We start from the raw sequence: 17,250 nt of genomic DNA, 5'->3' as shown, positions 1-17,250 counted from the left end.
TGGCATTGAGCTTCTTGGTGGCAGCATGGACCTAGAAACTCCACAGAATTGTGGCAATAAACATGGCTCTCACCAGTACCTCCACCATAGAGCTAGACTCTCAGAAAGCTAAAGAATGGGGTAGAGCCAGTCACCAAAGATGCAGCTTTAATCCTAGCCATGCTGTTTATCAGACTAAAGACTCATGTGGTCAGAAAAAGATGGAGATATACAGTAAAGACAGATTCAGACATAAAAACAAACAAACAAACAAACTTCTAAATGGTTTACAGTGTGTTTAAAAATATGTGCAGGCTTTGAAGAGAAAAGAAAAAGGATAAAGTCCTTAAAAAAAAAAAGAAACAGAGTAGTAGGATGTGGTGGCGCACACCTTTAATCCCAGCACTTGGGAGGCAGAGACAGGCGGATCTTTGTGAGTTCGAGGCCAGCCTGGTCTACAGAGTAAGTTCCAGGAAAGCCAAAGATACACAGAGAAGTCTTGTCTCAGATAACCAAAAATTAAAAAATAAAAATAAAAGAGAGTTAAAAAACATGTAAAGATATAAAATACACAAAGAATATGGATACTGTACGTTATTGTGTTGTCTTTGAATTGTTTGACTGCTGAGGAAGGAGCAACAGCTGCTAAAGATATTTGATTATAAATACTGCTCTATTAATCCAATCTATATATTTTGAAAATACCTTGATTTCAAAATTTAAGTCAAAAGATATATTACTTTGGAGAAGAGGTTTGCTTTTGTTTCCACAGTAAATGAGAGGCTGTGGATTAATTCTGGGTTAAGAAAAGTTAGGTTTGATCAAAGAAGACCCCTGAAAAAAATCTCCCATAGGAACAGATGACCCAGACAATCCAGCATCTCAGAGTGCCTCTGTTGCAATTTCCTCAGAGTTCTACAACCAGAACAGTTTCAAGACTATTGCCTGAGATGATCCAGTCTCACAGAATAATCCAGTCAGTACTTGACCAGAATCCTAAATTTTCTTTGGGTCCTCAGAAGATTATCAGCACCCCTAATCAGCAGGAAGTAGTCTAGAAAACTATGCCCACATTCCAAAAAAAAAATGGATTATGGATGTTTGTCTATGTTTAGAATGCTGGTTACAAGTTGTTATTGATAATGGCCAGGAAAAAAATCTAAACAAAGGAGATCAGATTCAGAGTTCTTGTTTTGAAAAGAAAAAAGGGAAAATTCTGTGGGATAATATTCTTGTATGCGGTAAAGATTTTTCACTCATATTAATTTAATAAAATGTCAATTGGCTAGTAGCCAGACAGGAAGTATAAGCAGGGTGACAAGACTAAGAAATTCTAGGAAGAGGAAAGGCAGAGTCAGTCACAAGCCAGATGAAGAGGAAGCAAGATGAAAATGCTTTACTGTTACCAAGCCTCATGGCTAAATATAGATAAGAATTATGGGTTAATGTCAGTTATAAGACCTAATTAAAAATAAGCCTGAGCTAAGAGGCCAAACAATTTATGATTAATATAAGCCTCTGTGTGTTTCTTTGGGGCTGAATGGCTGTAGGTGTGCAGGAGAGAAACCTCCAGTTACATGTTTCCATGAGTCAGGCCTCATCTCCTGAAGGCATCACAGTCTTTGAACTGGTGCAATTAGCTTGGGAATGAGCGTTCAGAACAGGAGCCTGTGAAGGCCACTGTAGATTCAAAGCATAGTGATCTTTGGGTTTATTTACCTTTCTGGGTGTAACTTGCTCTTGGCCATGCTCACTGATCATACAGGAATTATAGTAACACAAGAATTGTGGTCCTCTTGCATCCCCCTTTGTCCTCTGAGTGGTTATTTAGCCTGGCTGTGCCTTGTTTCCTGACCTAGAAAGCGAGGTGAGCATGACATGATGGCATTTGCATTGCTGAGATGTGGGCTGACTCAGCAGATTGTGTTTTTGCTGTTGCAAACACACTGGGTGGGGGATATACATGCTGCAGTGACTAGCACATTCCAGGTAGCATTCTTGTTATGGTTGTACCTATTATCACATCTAATGCTTACACTGACCTTGTGAGACAGGCTAACTTGTTCTTTATCCTTAGATGGAGAATCTTAATGGGTTAAAGACTGTGCTTAAGGTTTCTCTGTGGGAGTTGGGTGGAGGTGGTACAAACCTTTAATCCCAGCACTCAGGAGGCAGAGGCAGGCAGATATCTGAGTTCAAGGCCAGTCCAGTCTACCTAGGACAGTCGGGACTACACAGAGAAACCCTGACTTGAATAACTAAGAATGAAAAAAAAAAAAAAAAAGAGTTTCACTGTGGGGAACCACAAGAGCCAGAATTGTCCTCCAGGATATTGGGATTTCTACAGCTCTGAAAATGAGTAATAGGTCAGCAGGAAGAGTTGGTGAAACCATGTTGTTTATACGTGGCATCTGGACTTAGGGATCAACTCAAATAAAATGTAACACTGATGTGGAGATGACAAAGTGTTTCATCTGCCCAGGTTTGGGCTGGACACCTCCGGGGGATTTCTACATCTAGGGAAGCAGGATTCTAGCTCCTACTAGAGATGGGTATGTCCAGTGTAGGATTGCCAACTGAATGTCTGATCCCATAATTAGGAAGGCCACTTGGTGACAGGAAGGGTTAGTGAAGAGTGGCCAACAGCCTGTCATAAATTAGGTGTCTTTCCTTTGAACTCAGCTTTCCTATTACGTGTCTTTGACTGGTCTGCCGAAGTGTGTAATAGTTCTTTGCAGTGTAATTAGTGAGCATAGGAGATTTAAGAACACTGCTTAGCCTGGTTTCCTGCAGAGTCCTGATACACCAAGGGGCTGATTTGTGAAGGCTGAGTGCAAAGAGCTAGGGGGCCGCTTGCTCACATGGCATGCTCAGGGCGTTTTTCAAGGGAGAACAGTATGGAAGAATCAACTGCAGTCCAGTCACGGGCAGCACTGAAGCTGAGTGAATACACAGGTGGATAAGATGAGGGCCAAATCGAGTCTCGAGTTGAAAGAACTCCAGAAATAATCAGACCCAATAAACCAGAAAACTGAGACAGACAGATCCCAAGCTAGAAGTCACCCCCGCTGACTTTGTTCATTCATCTGACGGGCTCATCTCTCCCGAATCTACTTTAAATTCATTTTCAAAAATAAGTATTCAAAGAATTAGACTTCATTAAAACAGATTTTCAAACAAAATTTACTTATTTTTTTTTGTCTCTCTTCTCCCTCTTTCCTTCCCTGTGCCCATCCCCCATAGCCTTCTTTACACCTGAGTGTCACATGTGATCTTTTGCTCCTCCAACCCTACACATTTCTGGATACCTCTTTTCCCTTCTTGTGATCTCCTACATAGTTTCCTGGCCTAAACCTATGCTCACACCCTTTAAATATAAGCAGATGCAGCCACTGTGGAAATCAGTATGGAGGTTACTCAGAGCATTAAAAACATCACTACAATATGACCCAGATGTACCACTTAGGCACATGCCCCAAATACTCTGTATCCTACTGGTGTGGGAGGTCCTTCTGTGTATGCGTTGCTTTTATTGGTTAATGAATAAAGAAGCTGCTTTGGCCTGTGATAGGGCAGAATAAAGCTAGGATGGAAAACTAAACTGAATGCTGAGAAAGTAGGCAGAGTCAGTGAGACTCCATGTAGCCGCTGCAGGAGACAGATGCTGGATGGAACCTTACTGGTAGGCCACAACCATGTGGCTATACACAGATTAATAGAAATGGGTTAATTTAAGATATAAGAGTTAGCAAGAAATATGCATAAGCTATTGGCCAAGCAGTATTGCCAATAATATAGTTTCTGTTTGATTATTTCAGGTCTGAGCATCTGGGAATGCATGAACAGCCTCCGATTACATCCTACTGCAGACAAGCCTGTGTATTCATGTTTATGCCTGCATTATTCACAACAGCATGCAAACAGAACCAGCCTAGATGCCCAGCAACAGAAGATGGAAATTGCAAACATGTTGCATCTACACAATGGACGTTTAGTCAGCTGCGAAGAAGCAGGTAACTACAAAATATGCAGGAAAACAGAAGGATTTGGATAGTATTACATTAAGTGGTATGATCCAGACTCAGAAAAACAATCTCATGTTCCCTCATATATGGATTCTTTTCTTCTTTTTTCTTTTTCTTCAATTTTCATTTTATTTTAATTAAAAAATTATTTTATGTTTAATTAATTAATTTTATGGCCTGACTGTAATCTCCCCTCAATCCTCTCCTCCCCACTTCCTCTCCTCACTTCCTTTATGTCCCCCTATCCACCTCCTTTACATTCACTCAGAAAGGGGCAGATCTTCCATGGGCATCAACAAAGCATGGCGTATTAACCTGCCTTAAGACCAAGCTTCTCCCCCTGCATTCAGGCAAGGCAAGGCAGTCCAGCAGGAAGAACAGGTTCCCAAGAGCCAACCAAAACACCAGGGACAGCTCTGCTTCTATTGCCAGGAGTCCCACAAATAGACCAAGCTACACAACTATCATATATATACAGAGGACCTAGGTCAGTCCCATTCAGGCTCATTGGTTGTTGGTTCAGACTCTGTGAGTTTCCATGAGCTAGGGTAGCTGTGGATTTTTTTTTTCTGATGTCTCTGACTCCCTTGGCTCCTATAATCTCTTCTTCCTCTCCTTAGCAGGACTCCCTGACTACCTGAGCTTGGCCAGATGTTTGACTGTGGGTCTCTGAACCTGCCTCCATCAGTTCCCAGATGACTTTGTATACAAATAGTGTATCTACATCACTCCCGCCCCTCCTTCTCCTTTCAATTTGCCCAGTATCCCTCCATATCTCTCTCAAATTCATGGCCTCTTCATCTTTAATTACTATCACACCCCCCCCCCACACACACACACCCTATTGAGTCCATTTAGTCTTGCTTAAACATACATGTGTCCAGGGCGGACTACTTGGAATGGACAGCCTATGTGCTATGTGTAAGCTTGTCTTCAGAGGAAACTGATTTTTTCCTCTCCCAGCAGCCTTTGACAACCTGTAGCTCATCGTCTAGGTATAGGCCACTGCAGACTTTCCCCTGTCCATGTTAACTGGTGTGGTCCTTATAGTGTTTCTGTTCAGGTAATTTTTTTTTCTGCTGATGCATACTGACTGAATTCAAAGTACTGGAGTGCTCCATGCATACACATAGTCCTGGAGTGCCGAGTGTATGTATGTAGATAATTGTGGAGTATTATGTATAAAACCTACAATCCACACAAAAATAGAAACGAATTACCCTGATGCTTTCAGATGACACTGTGTATCTGGATAGTGGACATTACACAGTATCTGTCTAAATGTTTTATGTGACTTAAGTTTTACTATAATGGTTAGGAATAGTAGGGTTGGATATTGAGAAGGTAAAGGCTGTGGAGCTTTGGGAGTGGGCAGGACCTCACCCATCCCTCTTAACCTTGCAGGGAAGACAGAGGGAAGAGCCTTCTTTAGCATTGTTCAATTTAATCTTCCTCTTTTTCATCTCAGTCAGCTTGTGTCTGGCCTGGGTAAAGACTAGGACCTGGACAACCCTGGACAAACAGATGGAACAATCATATATGCTGTCTACTATTATATCAATTCTATTGTTGTAAAAAAACAGATGCAGTTTATGGTAATATTGATTCTTCAAATAATGAATCATTTCTTCAAAAGTCCAGGGATGAATAAGGCTGTGAGATCCCAGAAAGGACCTCTTGACCTTGACTGTATCTGATGCTAAAGACAGGACTGATGAAAAACAGGTGTGTAAGACATTGCCTGATCCATCAACATATGGGATAAGTGAAGAGAAGGTTTCCTGTCCTCCGTGGTGTTTGGGGGACCACGAACAAGTGGTAAGAATTAGACTCAACGTTATCTTGCATACAAAGTTTTTGTCACTCCAGCCCTGCCCCAACTCTGAGCATGAGTATTCTAGATACGCAGAGGTATCTGGAATGAATTTTTCTTCTAGTTCTGGTATATGAGTTCCCAAATGGGAGTCCTGGGTACTGCTTTCCAATTATCACACCCAGAGTCTGCAAGGCTCTTGCCAAGTCACTCACAGCTGGCTGTCTGAATTTAATTTTTCTGAGTCTGTAGTGACTGGCTGGAGTCCTCTGTGGATAAAGAGAGCAACTGGAATCAAGATGGTACCGTTTGGTTGAAAACAGATTGCTTCTAATTTTCCTGTCCCGTTAACTCACACCAGATTTAAGCTGAACACACTCATTTGCAGTATTTGTTTGTGCTTTTAAAAATATATTTTAAATAAACATATAGCATCTATTTATTATACATTTTATTATATATTTGTTATGTATTACAGAGCATATATTTAATGTATTACATTTTTAATCTTGTTTTATCATCACCCATACAGTACTAGGTTTCTATTTATTAAATAAAAAGGGACCAGATTTTGTTTTGAGTGTCACCTGGGTACCTAAGCCAAGTGTATTCTTCATCTGATTCAGAAGGTATGAGGTGGGACAAGAGCAGATGTTGGCTTCTTTTGTGACTCCTTTTCTGAGGAATTCTAAGCTGAATCAAACAGACATTCAGTGGTAGGGGATAGGGACATAGCAGTATAGAGTATTTCTTTCATCCTCTTTGTATGCCTCAAGGGACTGCTTTAATAATTATAAAAATATACTGCCAAGTTCCTTCTAGACATATGTAGAGGGATATACACTGATTCACTTTGGGGCCAATAGTTTTCTCTAAACTGTGAAAATCCAAGGTCAGGTCACTTTAATTAACACAGGGAGACTTGCTGTAGAATGGTTATTTCTAGTGTAATGTCATTTAATTCGGCCCCTGAATCACAAAGCTTCAGGGAAATAACTCCTGATCTCCAGTTATTTCATCTCTTAAGAGGAAAATGCCTCTTAAATGGAGCCCATGGAGCACAGTGGTACTGGCACTGGTGGAGCGTGATAGATGGCCTTCTTAGCATTTTCCCATATGGGCATCACCAGTCCCACTGGTCAGATGTTAGAATCCTTGATGCCAGGTTTTTTTTTTTTTTTTTTTCAAAGAAACTAGAAACAGCCAATGATTGGGGTGTAATTATATTGCAAGTCCCATTGCTCATTCATCATTTCCATTGTATGCTAGTTAATTATTTGACATTAATCTCCCATGGTGTCATGGTCTAGATATGAAGTGTCTCTCCAATAGGCTCATGTTTTGAGGCTTGGTCCCTACTTACTGGTCCTAATCACCCAGGAGTGATTGGATCCCAAGCCCCAGACTTAACCAATGGACTCACTCCTTGACACATTCACAAAATGATGACGTTATGGGAGGTGGTACCTACTTGGAGGAAGTAGATCCCCGGGGAAGACTGATCTTGTCTTCACTTCCTCCCTCTTCCTTACCTTCCCCAAACAGGCTACCGTGAGGTGAGCAGCACTGACCTACACACCCGTCTACCATGCTGTACTGTCTTATCTTACACTCAGAAACAATGGTGCCAGTTGACCTGGACTGAAACCTTTGAAACCATGAACCAAATGCAATCTTTCACACTTTAAACTGTTTCTCTCAAAGATTTGCCTGTGCTGAGAAGCCTGATTGGCACACACTGTGTCCTAGACTCTTGCTCACCACGAGCTGCCGGTCTTCATACCGTTCTCAAGTGCACAGAATCAACAGAACATGGACACAACTAAGGCAGGCACCATGTGGAGGGGGGGGGATGTGGGGAGTTGACTCGGAAGCCCTGTACCTCATCTCTTAGGTGTCTCTGAGATACAAGCCCTGGGAGATGGAGCTGTTAAGGAGCTTGAGAATAGGAGGACCAGGGATGCATGACACATTCTACTGAGAATCCTTTCATATTTTCATTTTTAAAGTAAACAATGTGGAACTGGCTTCTGATGGCTCAACATGGGCAAGAGTACAAAGACCCTGTCCCACAGAGAAACGACCAGCAGAAACAGAAGGTGGCTACAAGTGGCAACTCTAAGTTCTCTATTGCCTACATTAACAAACAACAAAACCGTGAAATTGACATTAAGAACATATTTCACCTAACCTAATATATCCAAAGTGTTATTTCAACATATAATCAATACAAAAATTGCTAATGAGATATTTTGTATTCTCCACCCTGCCTCCCGCCTTAAGTATTGAAAGCTCAGTGTGTCTTTTACACTTTAAACACATGTCACACACAGCTGGCCCACCCCAACTGAGGATTCAATCAACAACAGAATGACAGTATTTGATAAAAAAGAATAGCATCAATAGTAAGCCAGCACAGATATTTTTCAGGTCAATATTTCATCAGTATTGCAACCACTGACTTCATTTTTAAGTAATATAGAGACAAAGTATAAGAGGATATACTTATAGGTTATCTGCAAATAAAGAGACTTGATATTAGGGATTTGAGTGATCATGAGTTTTGGATCTGAGAGTAGTCTTCTAATGCATCTATCTCCCTTGGCTGCTGGCAGATGAATGTGTTCCATGGCTACGGGAGGTTGGTGGCCACCATATGGACAGGGTGGCTTGGCTCATCTTCCTTTCAAATCTGCTCTTCGTATAGAATGGGTCAATTGGGAAGTTGCCAAGGCTACCGAACTCCAAGGAGAATTAAATAGCCTAGAAATAAATTAAGACTGTGGTGTCTCCAGTCTATATTTCCCACCCAAGGGACAGCCTTTCATCTACCAAACTTTTTAATATTTTGAGTGTGGTTCACATGGCAACCTTTCTGGGGCATACATGCATGGAACTTACACCATTTATACAAAGTGTGAACCTCTTAATATTACTGCTATTAGGCTGGTTGCACGTGAGAATCATTTCATGAGCTGAAAAGATCAGTCACATAAAAGTGGGACCCCTTTTGTTCACAGGTGTGTTTACTGGGAGAGCCTAAGGAATTCCCAGAATGCCTTCATGCATTTGCTTCCCCCTCCGTGCAGGATCACACGGGCTCTGTTCCCATCTTGAAGGTCAGGCATCTATTCTACATTCGCCAAAGCTATTAGCCTTGTCAGTTAACGACTATACAGCTGGTGCTTCCTGTCACTGTCCTGAGACTCTGCAAGCTAGTGAGTAGCTCCCGTATTCTGACAGACAGGGTCAGGGTCTTAAGCTGATAAAGAAATAGCATCCATACCCCACTAGTGCTCCATTCTGATGCGCCTGTGGTCACACTCATGTCTGTTGCTGTTGATCACTGTAGCTATGTGTGTGCACTCAGGTTCACATGTGTAGGCGCATGTGTGTGTCACGGTGCATTTGTGGGCACACATAGAGGCCCAAAGTTGACATTGAGTGTCTTCCCCAATCTCCTTACACTTTATTTATTAAGGCAGGGTCTCACTAAACTTGAAGTTCACCAACTCCAGCTCGCTCCTGGGTTTTCCTGACTCGACTTCTGCTGGGATTTTAGGTAGATGCCATGCCGGCTCAGCTTTAAAAATATTTGTTACTCCAACCGCTTAAGGTTCAGGAGCATCTTGGAAGAGGGGACTGAAATATTCTAACGTTCAGAATTCACGGACAACGAAGCTGTGCCTTCGGGACATGACAGGACCACAGCACTCAGTCCACAATCCAGCTTCAAAGAAGGGCTCACAAGCCACGCCCCCTTTCCAGGCTGAGGAGCTATGGACAGCTGATGACTTCTGGGAGGAGGGAATATTAGTTTTCTTCAAGGAGCTGAGCCTGGTATGTTGACGAACCTGGTATGGTTGGCTGGTCCATGGCCCCAAACCCAGAAGTATATGGGACTCTACGGGTTATTTAAAGAGAGAGGACACAAAGTTGGGGGATTAGGGAAGCAAAAGGTGGACATGGGAGGGGTTGGAGGGAGAGTAAGGGGCCACATGTGATCAAATTTGTATGAAATTCTCAAAGAATTAATAAAAGTATTATGTGAAAATTTTTAATTTGTATTTTGTAGGTGCTGGGATTGAATGTTGGGTCTCATGCATGCTAGTCAACCTCTCTGCCACTGAACTATATCCTCCAGCTTTCTGCATGTGTTTCTTATGTGGGTTCTGGGTATTGTTCTCCAATATTCTTGTTTGCATACACCTCCCTGATGTCCAGGAATAGCACGTGTCCTCTCTCGAAGTAAGTGACCAAGCAAGTCCCATGTTTCCATGAGAGGCCACATCTAGAGACAGTCCTGCTAATATTTCAGTGCTATGCTTAAGTCTCTCTCCAGAGCTCTGCATGCCTGCTACTATGCATACATTGGCAATTCTTTTCTTGCCTCTGCCCTAGGAAGTAGGCAATTTCATTATCCTCACTTGATGAAGACGCTGAGGTTCAGTGAGGGTAAATAGATCAGAGAAGGATAAGGATCAGAGACTGTGAATGAAAGACAGCCCTTGCAGACATGTCGGGTGGCTGAATTGCTCTAAGGAGAGATGACTCGGTCCAGGGAAGCTGTGGTCATTTCCTAGAGAAGAAAGCACTGGAAATGGGCCTTGGAAGTGGGTAGGATGTGGGCATCTAGAGATATCTAGAATAGGAAGGCATGAGAGTAGGAAATGAAAGATGTTCACAAAGAATGGCGCTGCAACTGCACAGTGTTGCTGGAATGCAGGGACAAAAGCAGCCCTGATGCGGGTGCACAGGTTATCGGTGACAGCAGATTATGAACATCTGCCAGATGACAGATTGTTAGTATTTCACACCGGCCATCTTTTCCCTCCCATCCTTACCTCTGCATTACTAGTGAGGAAGACGGGACTATAAGAGGTTAAATAAACAATCTAGGCTGGAAAGGTAGCGCAGAAAGGATGGAGGACTTGAATGTGTGTCTGTCTGACTCTTTCTACTGCAGTGTCAAACCAATCACATTCACAAAGGACGCCTTCCTTTAAGAAGTAATTCCATGCTGGCATGCTCTGCCCTGCTACACTGATCCTGCACATTTGCTACATTTTTATATTAGAGAAAGTTCCATCGTGCCGCCAGTTCTCACCCCACCCCTGCTTGCTCACCTCCTTTTTCCCCAGTCTTTGGCTAATAGCAATAAAATTTAAAAGTCAACAGCCAAGTAAAGCCCAATGACATGATTAAGTAGCTGACAACAGGAGCTAGCATTTCACCTCCAGGGTGAGCAGACACACATTGCAATAACCAGTGCTTCAGAGATACATGGTTCTGTTTTGTGCAACTGATATTTCATAGCATAGCTTCAAAGCCATGAGTATGACAGCCAATTTGTGCCTAGAAGAGTAAGATGCCAGTGAAAGAAAGGAGGCACAGTGCATGCAGAAGAGGAAATGTGGCCCAGTGTGTGCACTGGAGGAAAGGTGGTGCAGTGTGTGCTCTGGTATGGAGGAAAGGTAGCACAGTGTGTGCAGTAGAGGAAAGGTGGTGCAGTGTGTGCTGTGCAGTGGAGGAAAGGTGGTGCAATTTGTGCTGTGCTGTGGAGGAAATGTGGCCCAGTGTGTGCAGTGGAGGAAAGGTGGTACAGTTTGTGCTGTGCTGTGGAGGAAAGGTGGCTCAGTGTGCGCAGAGGAGGAAAGGTGGCACAGTATGTGCTGTGCACTGGAGGAAAAGGTGGTGCAGTGTGTGCAGTGGAGGAGAGGTGGTGCAGTGTGTGCAGTGGAGGAAAGGTGATGCAGTGTGTGCAGTGGAGGAAAGGTGGTGCAGTGTGTGCAGTGGAGGAGAGGTGGTGCAGTGTGTGCAGTGGAGGAAGAAGGCACAGTATGTGCAGTGGAGGAAAGGTGGTGCAGTGTGTGCTGTGCACAGGAGGAAAGGTGGTGCAGTGTGTGCAGTGGAGGAAAGGTGGTGCAGTGTGTGCAGTGGAGGAGAGGTGGTGCAGTGTGTGCACTGGAGGAAAGGTGGTGCAGTTTGTGTGTGCAGTGGAGGAAAGGAGGCACAGTGTGTGCAGTGGAGGAAAGGTGGTTCAATGTGTGCTGTGGAGGAAAGGTGGCACAGTGTGTGCTGTGCTATGGGTTTTTTTCTTTTCTTCTTTTTTTCTGGTTGTTGTTGAGCCCACAACCTGGGTATGCAACAGGGGAAAGCAAATGGTGCCCTTTAATTTCACCCATGACAAAAGTATTGAGTGGCCACAAAATTGTTTGTACAATTGATCTTCCTGGTACCAGGAGAGCATGTTCACCAGCAGAGTTAGATCCAGTCCAAGGTGCCCCTTTGCTCCTGTGTCTTAGAAGCAGAAAATAGTCGTGAACTGAGAGGGCCAAAGAGAAACAATTCAACCTGTCTCCACAAACTCTGCGTCTTGTACTTTTAGAAGAATATTTGGATTTCTCCTCAGTGAGGTGATATCATCACACCTTCCTATTTTTTGCTTTCCCCTCCCACCATGTGTAATTCATCAATGAATTTGAAATGCTCATGAGAAAGCATGGGTTTACTAGTTCCTTCCAGTTGATTTCTCTCTCTGTCTGTCTCTCTGTCTGTCTGTCTGTCTGTCTGTCTGTCTCTCTCTCTCTCTCTCTCACACACACACACACACACACACATACACACTGTGGGAGAGGGTCGGGTGACCCTCTCTTCATTTGCTCCACTTCTTATAAGTATTTGGAAACGTTAAAGACTCCTCCCCCTCCTCCTCTTTGAGTCTTCTATGGCCGTCCCCACCCTCTCTGTCGCCACAACCTCTCTCTTAGTGTCCCGTCATCTTAAACCAGCCTTAACTCCTCGTCTTCACACAACTGGTATCCTAATGTCTCAAATCTCAGATACCGTATAGAGTAAAATGCAGCATGCTTTAGAATGCCATCCTGAAGCAAAAAAGCGTTACTGATAAAATAATGACACGCCATCCTTTGCAGAAAGCATCCTAACAAAATGTAAGAAAATGCACCCTAAAAGCAATGTTCTCATCTCAATGACACAGTATCTCAACGAAATGCCTATGATTGTCCTCTAATACCACACTTTTGTGGTGACGTAAGAGCCCTTGACCAGCAGTCCCCAAGGGACACCTCCTTTCCTCTATGTAGCTGGCCCTTCTCATCCTTCAGGACCGTCTCAGGCACCGCCGTGGAATTTCAGAGCCGGGGTTAGGAGGCGCTGCTGTGTTGCCAAGGCACTTTGAATTTGCTCATGTGTCAGAGCTCATCAGCATGCTTTATAACCATTTTCATGTATGTTTCTCCCTACGGGGACCATGAAGAATCGGTGAGCATCGTGTGCATCTTGTTCTTCTCAATATCCCCAGTACTTGACATGAGAAGTTGTCTGTGAGGGATTGCTGAAAATAGTTATGGTCTGGGTTAGACATGTAGCTTCTAGATATAGCCACTAGAGGGCAGTGTGGACTCATCCCGGACAAAGACTGGCTGCTTCCCAAGAATCTAGGTTGCAGAGGTGGAAGAAAGCTGGCCTCCTGTGGGCAAACTGGCTGAGAGCCTGGTGCCTGTATCGCTCCAAGGGCACAGTGCCATTCTGCAGAATCTACTTTGAGGATGCTCCTTGCGTCTCGTATCCCTTGCCAGCCTGCCCACTAGGTGCTTTCAGGAAGCTACCTCAGCGCGTTCCTTATTAAGAGTCAAAAGCTCTTCCCTGATTCCCACCCGAGGCCACAGACAGCAAAAAGAAATGTCTCCCTCATATCCTCGTTCTTATTCCGAAGAAAGCAGGGATATTCGAAGGGCCTGCAGTATAATTGCTCCATTTTGAAGAACAACAGGTAACAGCGTCAATATTTGATTTTTCAAAGGTTGTGTGAACAGTTTTAAATATTAAAGATGAAGGCAAAGACTTAGCCTTTTCATCTGTACAGCTGAAGCATTTAAAGAGGAAAACCGTGCGGAGGAGCACAGTAGGCCGGCGTGCCCATCAAATAGTATTCAGTTGCAGGGAAGCACAGTCATTCCGGGTGTGTGAGTGGCTGGAAAGCAGTACCTGTAGCAGAGAAGTTTTCTGTTCATTATTTCTGTAATGAGAGGAAAAGACCGCAACCGCTGGAGTAACTTTCTCTCATGTCATCGTGGGCTGTTGTGCTCTCTCAATGACTGGTCTGGGACAGGTTCTGAGAAGCCTCAGAAACGAACTACCCAGCTTCCTGGCTAATGAGCCCAATACGTCAATTCCCAGTGATCAAAATGATGCAATTCGATAAAGCATGGTTCACTTTGTAAGGAAATCTACTTTTAATAGGGAGAACTGAAGGGTCAGGGTCCTCCTGAGATAATTATGGGCCAGTGGAATTAGAGGCGTGGAGCTGCACTTACTGTCTGGGGATGCCCCGTGGGGTTTGTGTGGCAGATATTGTCTTTCAGGGACAATAAATTCCTTCATTATATTTCCATTACTGCATTAACGCAGCAATGTCCCATTTACTTGTAACCAAGGCGCCTGGATTCCGGAAACTTGACATTTATTGCTAATGAGAGCTTGCAAGTCAGGTCTCTCTCTCTCTCTCTCTCTCTCTCTCTCTCTCTCTCTCTTTCTCTCTCTGTGTGTGTCTCCTGGTCCCTCCCTCCTTCTCTCTGTTCTGTTTCTATCTCTTCCTCTTTCTCCCATCCCCCGTGTGTGTGTGTGTGTGTGTGTGTATTGTCTGACTTTGATACAATCAGTATAACCAGAACATAAGGACATCAAGAACCTGCAAGGGCATGGGGATATCAGTGTGTCTAGTGAGCTGAGGTGGCTCTGGCCAGCCAGACACTTGGATTCTTGGAAGAATTAGCAGTGGTATTAGAAAGCAATAGAGCTAAGGGTTAAAGTGCAACTGGAGAGAGATGCTGAGATCATTACTAGCTAAACGATGCTTAGTGTGAGACCTAACCTGCAAAGACGGGAAGCCCTGTAGGAGAGGCAAGCAGGGCTCAAAAACCCAGGAGTACTGCAGAGAAGGTGTCAGAACCCAGGCCTCAGTTGTGCACTGTTAGAAGGGTTTTGAACTGTTCTGGGCTGTTGTTTCCTTAACTGGTGTTTAACTTGCTGGACAATCATCTATTAGCAGTGGGATAAGAAAATTATACCAGCTTGTTTATTTTTATATTCCCCAACAACAGAGATAACAGAATTTCTTTTAGAAACAGTTTTTAGTCTATAATAGCACTTACCTAGAAAAGTAAAATTATAGCTATTTTGAGTAACTTGTATATCAGTTTGTGAAAAGTTTCCCCGGACTAGTAGGTGTGCAATGATAATATAACTAAGAAGTGTTTACTTAAGTGAGAAGGGAATGGTGCCGAGTTTAACCTCCTGCTGGGGTCCTGATGGCTAACGGTTGATGCGCTTTATCAATTTGCCGCATCTTTGAAAGGAGATTCCTGCTTGGCTAGAAGTAGTGTGGGTTTCTGGCAGGCATTTTCCACTTACAAAATTATCTCCCTTTTCTTTTTGGAAACTAAATTCAACTATTGTGCTCTAAGCATTTCAACTCATGTCTATTGTATATATCAGTTCATACTTATAATAACTTTATGAAGAGGATTTAATTATTTCTGTTTTTATAACATTCTTTATTTTTAGGTGTGGGGTGTCAGTTCACTCTTGTGACAATGTGGGTTCTGGGGTTCAAACTCAGGTCCTCAGGCTTGGAAGCAAGGGCCCTTACCCACTGAGCCAGCTTGTTGGCTCATGGTGTCTGTTGTGAAAACGGAGGTTCTGGGGGGTTAGTAATTAACCCCAGGCACAGCTAACAGGAAGAGCGGGGAATGTCTTACTCTAATCTTGGGGTAGACTCCATCTCTCGCAGTCCTTCAGTGCTTCATATTTTATGGTCAGGAAACTGTGGATTTAATCCTCTTAAAATTTTAAAATAAGCTTCCTATTTTGGAATAAACTTAGATTTGCAATAAGCACACAAAGACATTATCTTGAAGAATTCTAGGATGTCTTTCAGCCAGTTTTCCCAAATGCTGGTATCTTACATAAACATTGTTTATTTGTCAAGCTAAGAAACTAATGTTGGCATGTTGATTAAAGTCATTTGGGAACACACTACAGAGATGCTTGTGCATTTATGTTTATGGCTTCACTACTCACAACATCCAGGGACTGGAACCAGCTCAGAAGCCTATTGAAATGGGCGAGGAATGATAGTACACACATAATAGAATTTGATTCAGCTATAAAGAAAGCTGAAATTTGACATTTGTAGGAAGATAGGCAGAACTGCAAATTACCTTAAGTGAAATAAGTCATTCAACCAATACAGGCAACACAAATACCACATTTCATGCCATATGCAGAATCTATATCTAAAATTGTATGTATGTGATTATGTATGTGTATTAGTGTGTGTATGAGTGTATGTATATATGTGAATGTATGTATGAATGTGTGCATGTGTGTGAATTAGTGTGTGTATGGGAGTTTGCATGTGAGTGTGTGTATCTGCGTATGTATGAGCATATATATATATATAAGTATGTTTGTGAGTATATGTGAGTGCATGAGTGAGTGTGTACAATATGTGATTATGAATGTGTGTGTCATAAAATAAAGGTGATTATGAGAGGAAAAGGAAAAATCTTAAATGAGGGGGCACAGGGAGTGGGATGCTTGTGGTAAGAAGCAGCAGAGAGAGCCTTCAGGAGGAAGGAAGGTGTATGACTCAGTTTGTATTGCTGTCACCTGATATCTAGCAAGAAGCAACTTAAGGGGATACAGGTTTATTTAGGCTTATAGTTCAAGAGGTTACAGCTCCACGTGAGCTGTATTTCTGAATGAGTATTCAGAGAGAGAGAGAGAGAACAGGAAGAAGGACTAGGCTAAGAAACCTCAGGGCACTTCCCTGTGACTCACTTTTTCTGGCTAGGTACCACCTCAAGGCTTGCTCCAGATAGTGATCAAGTATTCATACATATGGGTCTGGAGGAGACATTTCACATCCAAAACACAATAGAAAGGACCAGCCAGAGATTTGCAGGAACTGGGGGAGGAGCAATGTGATAGGAGGATAAATTAGAACAAAGTATAAAAGACAAATGTATGTTGAAATGTCGTAGTTAAACCTATTGTTTTGTATACTAACTTAAAAACGAATAAAAATGAATTAACATTGGCACTTGACTATCAACTAGACTACAGACTTTGATTTTCCCTATTTTTTTTATTATGTCTTTTTTTTAATGTTTCAGGATCCAAGTTGGGATACTGTTAATATGACCTTTAACGACTGGCAGTTTTAATGTAATTATTTGCTACGATTTTATAAGGAAAATGTTGGGTGGAGTTAAAGATTAAGAGCCATCTTGTTTATATGTGTGTATGTGTGTGTGTTTATGTGTTTGCATTTGTGTGTGTGTATGTGTGTGTGTGAAGTTGTAGTGCATATGATCTACATATACCAGCATAAACCAGACTGGATGG

The 17,250-nt window shown here is 42.8% G+C and overlaps 1 protein-coding gene across 2 annotated transcripts in view; it reads right to left on the bottom strand.

Annotated features, from left to right (window-relative positions):
- The window catches only part of Ca10 (carbonic anhydrase 10), a 474,608-nt gene that overhangs the window by 101,860 nt on the left and 355,498 nt on the right, over positions 1–17,250 (bottom strand). The window lies entirely within an intron of this gene.

Source organism: Chionomys nivalis, chromosome 7 (assembly GCF_950005125.1).
Source record: "Chionomys nivalis chromosome 7, mChiNiv1.1, whole genome shotgun sequence".
Lineage (NCBI taxonomy): Eukaryota > Metazoa > Chordata > Mammalia > Rodentia > Cricetidae > Chionomys > Chionomys nivalis.
The sequence above is the reverse complement of the archived record's forward strand: the minus strand, read 5'-3'. Positions and strand labels throughout refer to the sequence as shown.